A 14616-nucleotide genomic window follows, 5' to 3' on the forward strand; every position below is an offset into this window, starting at 1 on the left:
GGTTCGACTTATTGGAAGCTTGGAAATATAGGCCCATGGTCCCCATACTAGTTGAGACCATACTACTTGTAAGACTTAGTTAATTGATTTTGATTAATCAATTATAATTCTAAAATTAGACTATGTCTAGTTTATGAATTTTCACTATGTTATGGCTTGATTGTGAAGAAATAGTGTTTTGGGGTTTATTTGTTTATTAAGAGACTTTATGGAGTCTAATTAATAAATATTATAAATGACAATTTTATTTGATAGTTATTTTAATTATTAAATAAATAGTTTGGCATTTATAAGGTTGAACTGAAAAATATGGTATTATTGAAAAGAAGAGTAAGAGGTTAAAATAAAGTGGCAAAATTGTAACTAGAGATTGGTCCACTTATTGTATACGGCTAAGATGTATTTTTGCGCAATATTTTATTCTTTTTTAATCCACTTAATTCAACCCTAACCCTATTGAAGAATAGTATAAAAGGAAGGTTATGGTCTCATTATCCAACTAATGCCTCCAAAGCTAAAAACCTAGATGAGACCTCTTCCTTCTTCATTCTTCTTCAATTCGAAATACGAAGCCTATCTTCACACTAAATATTTTCAGCCATTAGTGAATGAGTGACTGCCCACATACATCAAGTGGTGTCTCAATCATAGTGTGTAAGACTGTAGGAGATTCCAAACAACAAGAAGGAGAATCAGCATCAAAGGAAGGAGAGAAAGAGATCCAAGTTCAGATCTTGGTGATGCTATGTTACAGAAAGGAATCAAGGGCTATAGATCTGAACGGAAGGAGTCATAATATTCCGCTGCAACCAATGTAAGGTTTTCTTAAACTCTTATGTGTTTGTTTCATTGTTTTAGAATTCATATCAGGATGTTAATGAAACATACTTGTTAGTAAATCTAGATCCTGGTAAAATATTTCCAACAGAATCCTACCAAGTATACTGCATTTACTATCCTGACGGAGGACATAGAAAGTGTTTATATGGCCACTCAGTCACTAGCCCCGTACAAGAAGCCCACACCCATGAAAAAAGATGTCAACAAGAGAAACATGACCAAGTTTTGTCAGTTTCATGGAGACTACGGCCACGACACCAATGAATGGAACAATCTGAAGCGGGAAATCGAATTCCTGATAAGGAAAAATAACCCACATGTACAGAAGTATGTCAAGGCCGATCAAAATCAGAGGGGCAAAAACAACCAAGACTTGCTACCACCAAGAGTAGATGGACATCTACAAGTCATTATTGGAGGCCCGCACATAGTTGGGGATTCAGGCAAAGCCAGGGAGAGGTATGCCTGGACAGTATAGCACGAGCAAAAAGAAGTAGTCCTTGTCGTAGAAGAGAGGAAGCCAAAACTCCCACAAGCAGGAGAGCCCACCATAACATTCAATGATGAGGATGCTGTCAAAATCAGATTTCCGCACAACGACCTGTTGGTCATGGAAGTCCAGATAGAGAACAAGATGGTAGCCAGAACTATTATAGATCATGGAGCCTCTTCCAACATCTTATTCAAGACCACATATGAAAAGATGGGACTCCAACTCAAAGATCTAACCCCTATCTTCTGCCCGTATATGGTTTCATTGGCCAAGGAGTCGCACCGCTAAGGCGAATTCGCCTACCCCTCACTGTTGGGCAAGCTGCGACGAGCATAACTATAATGGCACAATTTCTGGTATTGGACGTTCCATCAGCCTTTAACGTCATGTTAGGCCGACCAGCCTTGTATGACTTAGAAGCTGTTACATCGATATTCCATTCATGCCTGAAGTTTCCAACAAAGAATGGGGTAGGCTGTCTAAGGGGAAACCAGCAGATTGCTCGGGAATGTTATAACCTTTCCATGGCCAAAGCTGAAAAGGAAGTATCCTCTAGCCAGAACACAGACAATTGAAAAAGCCTTTCTAAGTACGGAACTTCCCAAGGCAGGGATTAAGATGTGGATCCTTCACTTGGGGAGCCAAGCAGCAATGTTGGACCTGTGGAAGAACTAGAAGAGATCGAGATTGATCCAGATATTCCAGCGAGTAAGCTAAAAATTGGAAAAGGTCTGTCGCTCGAAGTAAAATCAACATTGATAAAATTTTTGAGAGAAAACCTAGACGTTTTTGCCTGGTCACATGAGTATATGATCGGAATTGATCCTTTTGTAATTTTGCACGTCCTAAATATTGATCCCAACTTCTAACCAGTTTAACAAAAGCGAAGGTTGTTGGACAAGGAGCGAGCGCTAGCCCTGAAGGAAGAGGAAGAGAAGCTACAAAATAACAACTTTATTATTGAAGCTTTCTACCCGGCTTGGGTTGATAATCCTCTACTGGTACCTAAGCCGAACAAAAAATGGTGAGTTTGTATTGACTTCACAAAACTCAATAAGGCAAGCCCCAAAGACTGTTTTCCTCTTCCAAGAATCGATCAGCTTGTGGACGCAATAGCTAGGCACGAAATATTATGCTTCATGGACGGTATATTGGGGTACAATCAAATCAAAATGCATCCACCAGACCAAGAACATACAAGTTTTCGAACAGATATCGGTCTATATTGCTACAAAGTCATGCCATTTGGTCTCAAAAATGCTGGAGCCACATACCAAAGGTTGGTAAACAAGATGTTTAAAGACCAGATCGGACAAAACATTGAAGTATATGTGGATGACATGCTCGTCAAATCCAGGAAGGCTGGGGGGCACATAGATGATCTCGACGAATGCTTCAAAGCCCTCAAGAAGTACAACATGAAACTAAATCCCTTAAAGTGCTCCTTTTGAGTCAGCTCGGGAAAGTTTCTTGGCTTTATTGTCAATGCTTGAGGAAATGAAGCAAATCCAGAGAAGATTAAAGCCCTCCTAGATATGAAATTGCCAACAAGAACCAAGGAAGTACAAAGTTTGACTGGTAAGATCGCCGCACTCAACAAATTTGTTTCAAAATAAAAAGACAAGTGTGTTCCATTCTTCAAAATCCTCCGAGGAAATAAGCAATTTGAGTGGACATAGGAATGTGAAAAAAGCTTTTTAGGAGCTAAAAGCGCAACTCGCAAAGCCTCCCATACTCTCGAAACCTCTAGACGGAGAAGAACTTGGGATATACTTAGTTGTAACAGAGCATGCTGTGAGTGCCGTGCTGATTAGAGATGAAAACAACATACAACACCCAGTCTATTCATTAGTAAAAGACTCATTTATGCCGAAGTCCGGTACCCATTGATAGAGAAACTCACTTACTGCCTGATTCTAACAACAAGAAAGTTAAGGCCCTATTTTCAAGCTCATCCTGTTCAGGTATAGACTGACCAACCGTTACACCAAATATTGCAAAAGTTGGACGCTTCTGGACGGTTACTCAAGTGGGCAGTAGAATTGGGTCAGTCTGAAATTACTTTCCAACCACGAACAACAATCATAGGCCAGACCTTACCAGAGTTTGTGGTAGAATGCACAGGCAAAGAAGAAAGCATAACAGAAGGCAACCTCGAGCCAGTACAAATACCTTAGCCAAGTAACACTGAAGACAAGCCGACTTGGAAACTACATGTGGACGGGTCGACTACAGATCAACTATCTGGAGCAGAAATCGCCCTTGTAACACCTAGGGGGCAGCACCTACACGCTGCAGTCAAGTTTGGATTTAAAGCATCCAATAACGAAGCCGAATATGAAGCTTTGATCGCTGGCCTAAAGCTAGCCCAGGAGATGAAAGCCAAACATATCAAAATCTGTAGTGATTCCCAGCTGGTGGTAAATCACGTATCTGGAGAATACGAGGCTCGCGAAGAAAAGGTAACAACATATCTGAGCAAAATACATGACCTGCTCGCACAATTCAAAAGCTACGGTCTTAGACAAATTTCAAGGAAAGAAAACACGACTACATACACGTTAGCTGGTCTGGCAAGTAGTAATGTAAGTGATAAAGCAAACTTGGTTCCTATCCAGTTCCTCGAAGAACCTAGCATCACCAGCACGGAAGAGATCAAAATGATTGATACTTCCCAAAACTGGATTACGCCAATATCAACCTACCTCAACATTGGGGATCTCCCAGGTAATCGAAATGAAGCTCGAAAGATGAGAACGAAGGCTACACGGTATATCATAATAGAGGGAATTATGAACAGACGAGGACAATGGCAAACAGTTTGACAGCCAGTCCTTCACTAATTTTTGTGCGAACCATTGTATCATGAAAAGTTTCTCTGCAATGGCGCATCCCAAAGCAAATGGTCAAGTTGAAGAACTCAACAAGACCCTGAAGGATACACTAAAGAAAAGACTCGAGGATGCTAAAGGAAACTGGCCGGATGAATTTCCTGAAGTTCTATGATCGTATTGAACAACGGAGAAAACGACTACCAGACAGACTCCATTTGCCATGGCATATGGATATGAAGCAATGCTTCCCGTAGAACTCGAGCCACCATCCCATAGAAGATTGACATACAACTGAGAAGCAAATCACGTACTCCTTGCCGAATCACTTGACGAAATCAAAGAGAAATAAGCCATCTTAAACTTAAAGTTGATGGCCCATCAAAAAAAAGTAGCTCGGTATTTCAACAAACAAGTGAAGGCTCAGAAATTCTTTGTGGGAGATATGGTCCTAAGAAGAGTATTTATAAACACCAAAGAGAGTATGGCAGGTGTACTCGGACCTAACTAGGAAGGAGCATATCAGGTGGTTGAAGTTCTCGAATCAGGAGCATACAAATTGGGTAAGTATGATGAAAAAATGCAACTCGTTGTACTACCAAGGTATTAGATTGGGGAACATTTAAGAAAATACTACCAATAGAAGTACAAGGTCGGATGACCATACTAAGTACTAAACAAAAAGAACATTTACTTTTAAGTGAATGACCTTCTTGGCGGACCAAGCCCAAAGGTTCGAAAAAAATGAAAAAGTACTCAGGTCGGGTGACCACAATCTAAAGTACAATTTCTAATTTCTGTAATTTGTTTTATTTCATGTTAAGCTAAAGATCAGATTAGATCAAGTTAATAACTTTGATGTAAGTTACTACGGTAACAAACACAATTTTGATCAATACATGAATAAAGATGTTTATTTCAAAATTCAAATTGAGTCGAATCTACTAGCATGCTGTTAATTTACCATAAAGTGCGTACAAAAAGTTTGGTCGAACCCGAAACCCTGAACAGACAAAAGAGCATACTTGCAAAAAATTATTAGTGACCAAGAGTCATAAGTCTGTTCGGTCACTTGGGGGCACCTATACTTGTACAAAGCATTATTTGGTAAAGTTAAAATAAACACAGTTGCACTAGGATTTTAAACAAAGGATGAAATTCATTAAAGATAACAAAAGCACGTAAAACCGGGATTAAAGGCTGCCCAGTCAGCCTGTTTTTTGAAAAATGAAAAATAATTCCAAGATTAAAAGTCGCTTTGTCGTTCACCTTGTCTTAAAAAAGGCCTTATGGCCGGACAGATAAAAAAGAAAAAGATAACAAGAGAAGTATTCAGACGGATACAGTCCCAGGCTCTTTATACGGGTCTTCTGGGCCGGTAGGAGCTAGAGGATTTGTTGTCTGGGCGGGGGGCATGTCAACGTCCTTACCAGAAGTACAAGTGGTCACCTTGGATTCTCTATAAGCCACCTGAGAAGCACAATACTCGAGAAATATTACTTTTGAATCGTTCAAGTAATCAAAGTTTCCCTTGGGATTAGCCTTCCAGAAGTCCTAAAGAATCTCGAGCCCGCTGTCTCTAAGGCATTTACCTTGCCTTCGAGCCTCGCCACCTCAGCTTTGCTGCTCGGCCTCTACCTTGTGCCTCTCAACCTCAGCTCTCGGCTGCTCGGGCTCAGCCTTTTACTTCTCAACCTCAGCGGAAAACTCCTCCTCCTTAGACTTCTTCTCCGCTTCCAACCTGCGCAAGAGAGTTTGAAGAACCTCCCTTTCTTCTTAGAGGTTGTTCACTTCTTTGGACAAGGAGGTGATGGCAGCTTCAAGCTTATCAAAAGTCGCTAAATCTTTGGTCAGCTCGGCCACATTATTCTCGGCCGCAAGAAGTTTTTTGTTGACTTCACCCAGTTCCATTCGAACAGATCCAAGTTGAACCCTCGCTTCATCAACATCCTTCCTGGCCAAGTCCACTTCCGCCCTCATGGTGTTTGACATGGTAGCATTCTTAGAGGCAGGCGACTTAGCTCGGGAATAAGCATAAGCCATCTTTAGAGCGGTCTGCACAGAGAAAAAACATTAGAATCTAAGCTAAGTAAAGAAGGATAAAAGGAAACTATCAAGAAAGACTCACCCTCATAAACTCCTTCAGGACTCCTCCCATCACCAGCTCAAGGGAAAGCTCTTTATCAACTCCGGCCAGCTGCTTATTCACCTCATGGACTGACCGAGTCATGCAGTGGATGAGCATATCTTTCCCTCCATTAATTTCTAGATGCAGTGCTAGAGGTGGGGCAGGAGCCTTGATCTGCTCTGATCCACTCTTGACTAGCTAGGATCCACCCTTTGACTGCTCGAGCCTGTCCAAGCTTCCTCCTCGAGTCTTTGGACTTAGTTGTTTTTGAAGCAGAAGGATCCACAACACTTGGCTCATCAGAGAGATCAATAACTGCCTCAGTTGGTGCCTTCTCTCTGGACGGTGTTGTCTCAGCGCCCCTGGACTTCTTGGACGAAGGAGATAAGCTTGGGCTTCCTCGCACAATCTTCTTTACAGCTTCGAGCATTTTCTGAGACATGTCTGCACGAAATAAAAGCAACATGGTTAGAGAAAAGCACAAGAAATATGAAAGCATAATAATCAAGAAAGTTAAAGGCAAGACGGAGGATCTTCCACTTCGGAAAAAGCGTTTGCCTGAGCAAGACCTGATGGCTCATCATCATTTGACAAGTCTCTTTGCTCCTCCATGACGGCTTTCCCCTTTCCTACTACACGAGTGGATGGCCGAGCAGGTAGATTGGGCTCCCTGATCTCAATTGCATGTTCAATAGGCTTGTCCTCGATTGGAAGTTTCTTCTTACTTTTGAACGGAGTCATCTGCTCCTCCTCAACCTTGTCTTCCTGATCAAGATGCTCCTCAGCATACTGCTTGGCTCCCGCACCTCCCTTCAACTTAGTGTTGGGTTTTATGCCCTAAATAAAACTCCATTTCAATGTAATGTATTTTATTCAAAATCAATAAAGAAACAGATGTATTTTTCATTCATTTATGTATGTTTTGGTTCACTTTATCAATTGCTTATCTATTTGATTTATAAATTCATCTTAAACCCTTTTCACATACTTGATCCTGTTTATTGTGTTGTCGTCACATTGGAAAGTAAACATGACTATGTGAATAAAGTTTCCTAGATTTATCAAACACAGGGTTTTACTGATATGATAATCTACAACAAGAGTTTACTTGCATTTGGAGAAATGCTATGTTCTTTCCAGAACATTGGTTAAAGCAAAGCTCAGGTTGGATGCATCGAGTATGCATCGGAAGGGACCGATATTGAACTTTGACTTAGATTTAATTAAACTTACCGTAAAATCTATTCAAGTCAATATCTCCAAGTTGATCCTAGATCAAATGTTCTTAATCCTGTTATGATTAGGCTGAATCTTGAAAGGCTATTCGTGTTCTTTGATTTGTTAGTTAAGCCTACTTTTAGGTCAGGGTGATACGTACATTTTGGGAACACGGTAGTGCAATTGAGTGGGAGCGCTAGCATAAACATGGAATCTATAGCTTCTATCTGGCGAATAGTAAGCAAAGGATGATCTCCTTCGAGCTTGACCAAACGAACATAAATGGTGGAGTACTCATTTCACATAAGCTGAAATATCATTTCTACAGGGTCAAGTGTTTTAAGGATAAAATACATAGTAGGGTGTTACGGTAATCTAATCCCTTTACAGTGTAGAACATTCATATAGAGGATCATTGATCAAATTAGGATTATAACAATGGATAACTAATGATGCGTCTATATGGTGGAACATATAGAGCATTCTATAGACTGAGAGTGCAATTCTAAGTTCTATGCGTGGATTCAACGAAGAATTAATAAGTTAGTGAATTTTAGTGCTAAATTCTTGATCTACTTATTGGAAGCTCGGTTATATAGACCCATGGTCCCCGCACTAGTTGAGATAATATTGTTTGTAAGACTCATGTAATTGGTTTTGATTAATCAATTATAATTCTCAAATTAGACTATGTCTATTTGTATAATTTTCACTAAGTAAGGGCGAAATTGTAAAGAAAGAGTTATTAGGGGCATGTTTGTTAATTATGATACTTTGTATGGTTCAATTAATAAATATGATAAATGGAAATATCATTTAATTATTATTTATAGTTATTAAATAGTTAGAATTGGCATTTAAATGGTTGAATTAGAAAATTGGCATTTTTGAGAAAATCAGATACAAAAGTGTTAAAATTGCAACATTCCAAAAAGCAAGGCCCAATCCCAATAAGCCATGGCCGGCCACTTTTGTAGGCATTTTAAACTGATATTTTCATTATTTTAATGCCAAATAATTCAAACCTAACCCTAGTGGAATGTTATAAATGGGTAGTGAAAGCTTTAGAAAAATTACACTTTTGAATCAGAAAACCTGAGCCTTTCTCTCTCTACCTTGGACGCCACCTTCTCTCTCTCTTCTTCATTCATATTTCCAAATTACTTTAGTGATTAGAGTAGTGCCCACACACCGCAAGAAATACCCCAATCATAGTGAGGAAGATCGTGAAGAAAGATCATCAGCAAAGGAGTTTCAGCATCAAAGATTCAGAGAAAGAAATCCAGGTTCAGATCTTGATAATACTCTGCTACATAAAGGATACAAGGGTTAGAGATCTGAACGGAAGGAGTCATGTAATTCCGCTACACCCAATGTAAGGTTTCTTAAACTTTATACGTGTTTATTTCATCGTTTTAGAAAGTTTATATTTAGGGTGTTAATAAACATACTTGTGAGTTGATCTAAGATCCTGGTAAAATAATTCCAACAATTGGCCTCAGAGCCAGGTTAATTTATTTGCTTGCAAGAAATTTGGACTTTAAAACGATTATTTGATGTTTTGGATGGTATCATGTTGTGTTGAGTGGTATTTGATGATTGATTGATGTTTGTGAATTTCCATGAAAAATAATTGAATATCTGTTTCTGGAATTATTTTTATTATATAGTATGGAAAAAATTAAGCAAGTTATTTTTTCACAGAACTCAATTTCGATTTAAGTTGAATTAGTTATAATTTTTTGAAGTTTCGAAAAATATCGGGGTTGAGCAACAGGGACACGCGCGCGCACGAGGCTTGTCCCTCGGACAGCACGCGCGCAGACAAAGGTTTCTTGTCTCAATTCCTGGGCTCGGTGCGTGGAGAGGCTGCTGGCAGCCTCCTTCGCCGAGTTCTCTCGCCCATGCTCCCCTTCCTGCGCGCGCGGACAATACGCAATGCATACTGTCCGTACAGCTCGCAAATTTTTCGTTTTTCTTCGTTTTTTCATGCTTTTTCATGGAATTAACTTCCAATTTTTTGTGTAGTTCTGTATTTATACTATTACTATTCCTAATTCAATTCTAATTATCATAATGAATTAATTTAATATTTTTTAAATTTAATTCAAGATATTAGTGTAATTTGAATTTAAAAATAGTTAGTATCTATCTTTTTTGCTTAATAATCTATCTTATTTTTAAAATTTGATCATATCTTATCTTATTTTTAAATTTAAGGTCAGATTTTAAATATTTTAAATTAATTTTTTTTTAAAATAATTTGACCTTATTTAAATTTAAAATAAGATAACTACAATCATGTAATTTTTAAATGAAGTAAGATATTTTGCTAACTTTTAAATTTTGTTATTTTATTTATTTAAATTACATTTAAAATCTGAAAAGATATTCATTTATCTTTTTTTTTTAAGTTTTTATTTAATTTTTATTTATAAAATAACATTTAAATTTTAAAAGTAGTTAGGAAATTTTGAAATGATATTTAGGTTGGTTGAAACCTAATTTTTCAAAATTGTAGGTTTAATTTCAAATTTAATTTTTTTTTTTAAATTTCGAATTTTTCAATTTTTTTATTTAAATTTTCGAAAATAATTTTTTTTATTTAATTAATTATTTCGAAATTAATTATTTAATTTAAAATTAAATAAATCCTACATCCAACTATCCAGCTAACCTTGTTGCAGGAGTATGTGTTTTAGCTTGTGTGTAAGTTTTCAAAACCTATTATTACTTGATTGCAAATAGCCATGGTTACTTTTTACGAGATCTAATGATCTGATGGCTCCCTTGGTCAAGTAAATAATTTGTAACAGGTATATTTACAATCTTCTTTCATCTGTGTATGACCTAGCAACATGATAGGACCCATCCAAAGTGTGCCTGTGTGAGCCTATGTGTTTAATTTCATTATAGATGCATATAGGTTGATGTTGCTAAATAAATTATCATAGTTCTTGATAGATTTTATTTAGGCCCATTTAGTTTTTGGGCCTATTCAATTAATAACAGTTGTTCATTTTAAGGTTAAATTCCTCTCTTTTGGGCCTTGTGTGAGAGTTGGGAGCCATAGAAGTGGGTACGACATACTGAACCCAGCACCCCCTCACATGAACCACCCCAATTGTGAAGGCCCATTTGCCTGATTTGAACAACTGTACTAGGTTAATTACACTAGTTTAACCTAATAAAATTGATTAGCAACATAATTAATTTCATTTATTTGAAATTAATTTAAGAAAACCATAGTTTAAAGAATTTTATATTCTAAGCTAAACTATATGTATTTTCTTGTATTTAATTAAATTTGGAATTATAACCTTCTAGATTCTTTCTGAAGCTTAATTTAATTTTTTCATAAAATATTCCTATTTAAGTTGATATTTAGTTATCTACAACTAACCAACTTAAATCTGAATATCTTTTGGATTTAAAATTTCAAAATTAAGTTGAGGAATTTGAGGCATTGGTTATTAAGATTCTTCACATATTTTTTAAGTTAATATCTTTTCGAATATTAACTTAAATTGGAATATTATAGATATTTTTGAGGTTAATATCTTTTCGAATATTAACTTAAAATGGAATATCTTCAAATTAAGTGGTTATAACTTAATTTTAATTTAATTAAATCTGATTTGAAAGATATTTAAGTTGATTTTTTAGATTATTCTAAATCAACTTAAACAAGATATTTTCAAGTTTGTTCCATTTATTATTCGAATTCATTTTTCGAATTTAAATAATAATTGAAATTTAATCAAAGTTGATTTTTTTATTTAAACCAACTTTGATTTGTAATTTTTCATTATTATACTATGGAACTTGTTCGATATTTATTCAAATTTATTTTTTTCGAATTAAATAATAATTGAAAATTAATTGAAGTTGATTTTTTATTTAAACCAACTTTAGTTTGTAATTTTTCATTATTATAATATCAAATCAAATGATTATACAAAATACATATATTATTTTAAATAATGAGCTTTTAATCAAGAGACATTTGATCTCCATTGTTGGTTTTACACCGCGTTTGTTTTAGTAAGTAATCCTCACTAATGGAGGAACGTTCATTAGCAATTTCGCATCGTTTAATCTCGAAAGATAAGTAGTTTGTAAGTGTTTTGTATGGTATAGATCACCCTAATGGTGGTGACCATACTTGACTTGCAAATTATGATACAATGGTGGAAGCTCATAAGATAGAATTGCCTTGACTCTCGCCTAAACGGGACAACGCTGAATTCCAATCTTGATCGGATAAAAGGTTGCTAGAATGGTTATCATTTTAGATGAGCTGACAACTCTATTCAATGGATGATGCTTTGACTCTCGCCTAAACGGGACACTATATCAGTTTGTTGAAATACCTTGGAAAATAAACTATGTTAGATTTAGTATTTCGATAACATATGTCATTACTTGTTATTTTCTGAACTCTGTATGAATTTATGAGCCAAAACCTTACTTCTGTTTTATTGATGTGTTGTAGTGTCATAATGAATAACCCTCATCCTGATCCTCTCCTAGTTAATATCTTAGCAAAAGAACTCTATAGTGTGAAAATGCATCCTGGTAATTGCATTAACTCGCACCTGTTGATGATGAATCTGAAGTTCCAAAAGGCAAATCTACTGGGAATTGATTTATCAAGAGAACAATGGGTCCAACTTATCCTTAATAGTCTTCCTCCAGAGTATAATGAATTTGTTATCTCTTACATTATCAACAATTCTAACTCCTCCGATATGGACAAGCTCGAAGCCGAATTACGAGCCCATGAACGAAATTTGATTCCAATGGGTCCCCCTGGGTTTGCAATTCATAATCGAAGGAAAAAGACTAGGTATGAAGGATCTAGCAAAGCTGCTTCTTCAAGTACAATTATCAGACATAATCTTCTATGTTCAAATTGTAATGAAAAGGGATATCATGAAGAAGGATGTCCCAAACTTCTAAATAATTCAAACGAAGGTAATGCTTTTGTCTTTGAATCATGTGTTTTAGAGAACGACAAATCCGTCTGGATTGTTGATTATGGGTCTACTAACCATGTATGTTCTTCACTGCAGTTGCTTGAAACTTGGGAAAATCTGCTTGCAAGAGAGTTAAAACTTAAAGTTGGCAATGGCGAATTACTATCGGTCAAAGCTAGAGGAAAAGCCCACATCAAGTTTCAACAATGATTTTTAATTTTAGAAAATGTTTTATTTATTCCAAACTTTAGTAGAAACTTGATTAGTGTCTCATGTTTGCAAACAAAATCTAATATATTAAATTTTTCGAGTACAAATTGTACGATTTCTCGTAATGGATTTCAAATATGGGTTGCTATAATGGAACAAGGGCTTTATGTTTTAAGACCGAATACTCAAATCTCACTAAAAGTGAACTTTTCAGTGTAGCTAGATCTAGAAGCCTCAAAAGAAAAGAGATTGATAATGATGATCAAACTTATCTATGGCATTTACGTTTAGGTCATATAGGCTTTGATAGACTCAATAGGCTCACCAAAGACGGTCCATTGAAAAATGTCGTCTTAGGTGAACTGCCAGTATGCGAGTCCTGCCTAGAAGGAAAAATGACTAAACGTTCTTTCTCTACAAAGGGAGAGCGTGCCAAAATCCCTCTAGGGTTAGTACATTCCGATGTCTGCGGACCTTTGAATGTCAAAGCCCGAGGTGCTTATGAGTATTTTGTCACTTTCATTGACGATTTCTCTAGATACAGTTTTCTTTACCTAATACAAAAGAAATCTGAAACGTTTGAAAAGTTTCAGGAGTTTTATGCTTTGGCCCAAAACCAATTAGTTAAATCATTAAAGATCTTGCGAACTGATAGGGGTGGAGAATATATGGATATCCAGTTCAAAGATCATTTAATTGAACTTGGAATTGAATCCCAATACACTGCCCCAAGCACTCCACAACAAAATGGAGTTGCAGAAAGAGGAAATCGCACTCTTTTGGAAATGGTTAGGTCTATACTGAGTTATTCAGCTCTGTCTACGTCCTTCTAGGGATATGCTATACAGATGGGAAATGACATTTTAAATGTTGTTCCATCTAAAGAAGTCCCTAAGACACCCGTCAAACTTTGGAATGGGCGTACACCTAGTTTACGCCATTACAGAATTTGGGGGTGCCTTGCTCATGTCTTAAGAAAGAAAGAAGGCAAACTTGAATCACGTACTGAAGTATGCATGTTTGTCGGAAATTCTAAAGAGACTAGGGGTGGACTATTTTATAGTCACAAGCATAACAAAGTGTTTGTTTCAACAAATTCTACTTTCCTTGAAGAGAACTATATTAAAGACAACAAACCAAAATGTAAAGTTGTTCTAGAGGAATTGCTATCAGATTTAAGTCCTTCCAATGTTCTGTCCTCCTCCACACGTGAAGAGGACAATCCCACTCCCTCAGTTGAACAAACTGAGAAATCAACTACTAAAGTTTCTGTTCGGAAGACCACCGTACCTCGTCGTAGTGGGAGGGTTTCAACAAAATCAGCTCGTTATGGCTTGGATGGTGAAATCAATATGGTTGTAGGTGACGGTATCGATGACGATCCATTAACCTATAAACAGGCAATGGCTAGTCCGCAACGGAAACGGTGGTCGGCCGGCATGGATTCCATGAAAAAGAACAAAGTTTGGGAATATGTAGACGCACCTGACAACTATCATCCGATAGGATGCAAGTTGGTTTACAAGAAGAAAAGAGGAGCTGGAGGCGAAGTCGAAACTTTTAAAGCTAGACTTGTAGCCAAGGGTTATACCCAAAGAGAAGGTGTGGACTATGAGGAAACTTTTAGTCCTGTTGCCATGCTCAAATCCATCTGAATTCTTCTCTCCATAGCTCCTCCTTTCGATTATGAAATCTGGCAAATGGATGTCAAGACTGCCTTCCTTAATGGGGTACTTGAAGAAACCATCTATATGGAGCAACCAGAAGGTTATGTTCTTCCTGGGCAGGAAAAGAAAGTTTGCAAATTAAATAGGTCTATCTATGGACTTAAGCGAGCTTCTCGCTCATGGAACAAAAGGTTTGATGAAATCATCAAGACCTACGGCTTTCTTCAGAATGAAGATGAACCTTGTGTTT

The sequence above is a fragment of the Cannabis sativa genome, chromosome 5, assembly GCF_029168945.1.
Source record: "Cannabis sativa cultivar Pink pepper isolate KNU-18-1 chromosome 5, ASM2916894v1, whole genome shotgun sequence".
In the NCBI taxonomy this organism is placed as follows: domain Eukaryota; kingdom Viridiplantae; phylum Streptophyta; class Magnoliopsida; order Rosales; family Cannabaceae; genus Cannabis; species Cannabis sativa.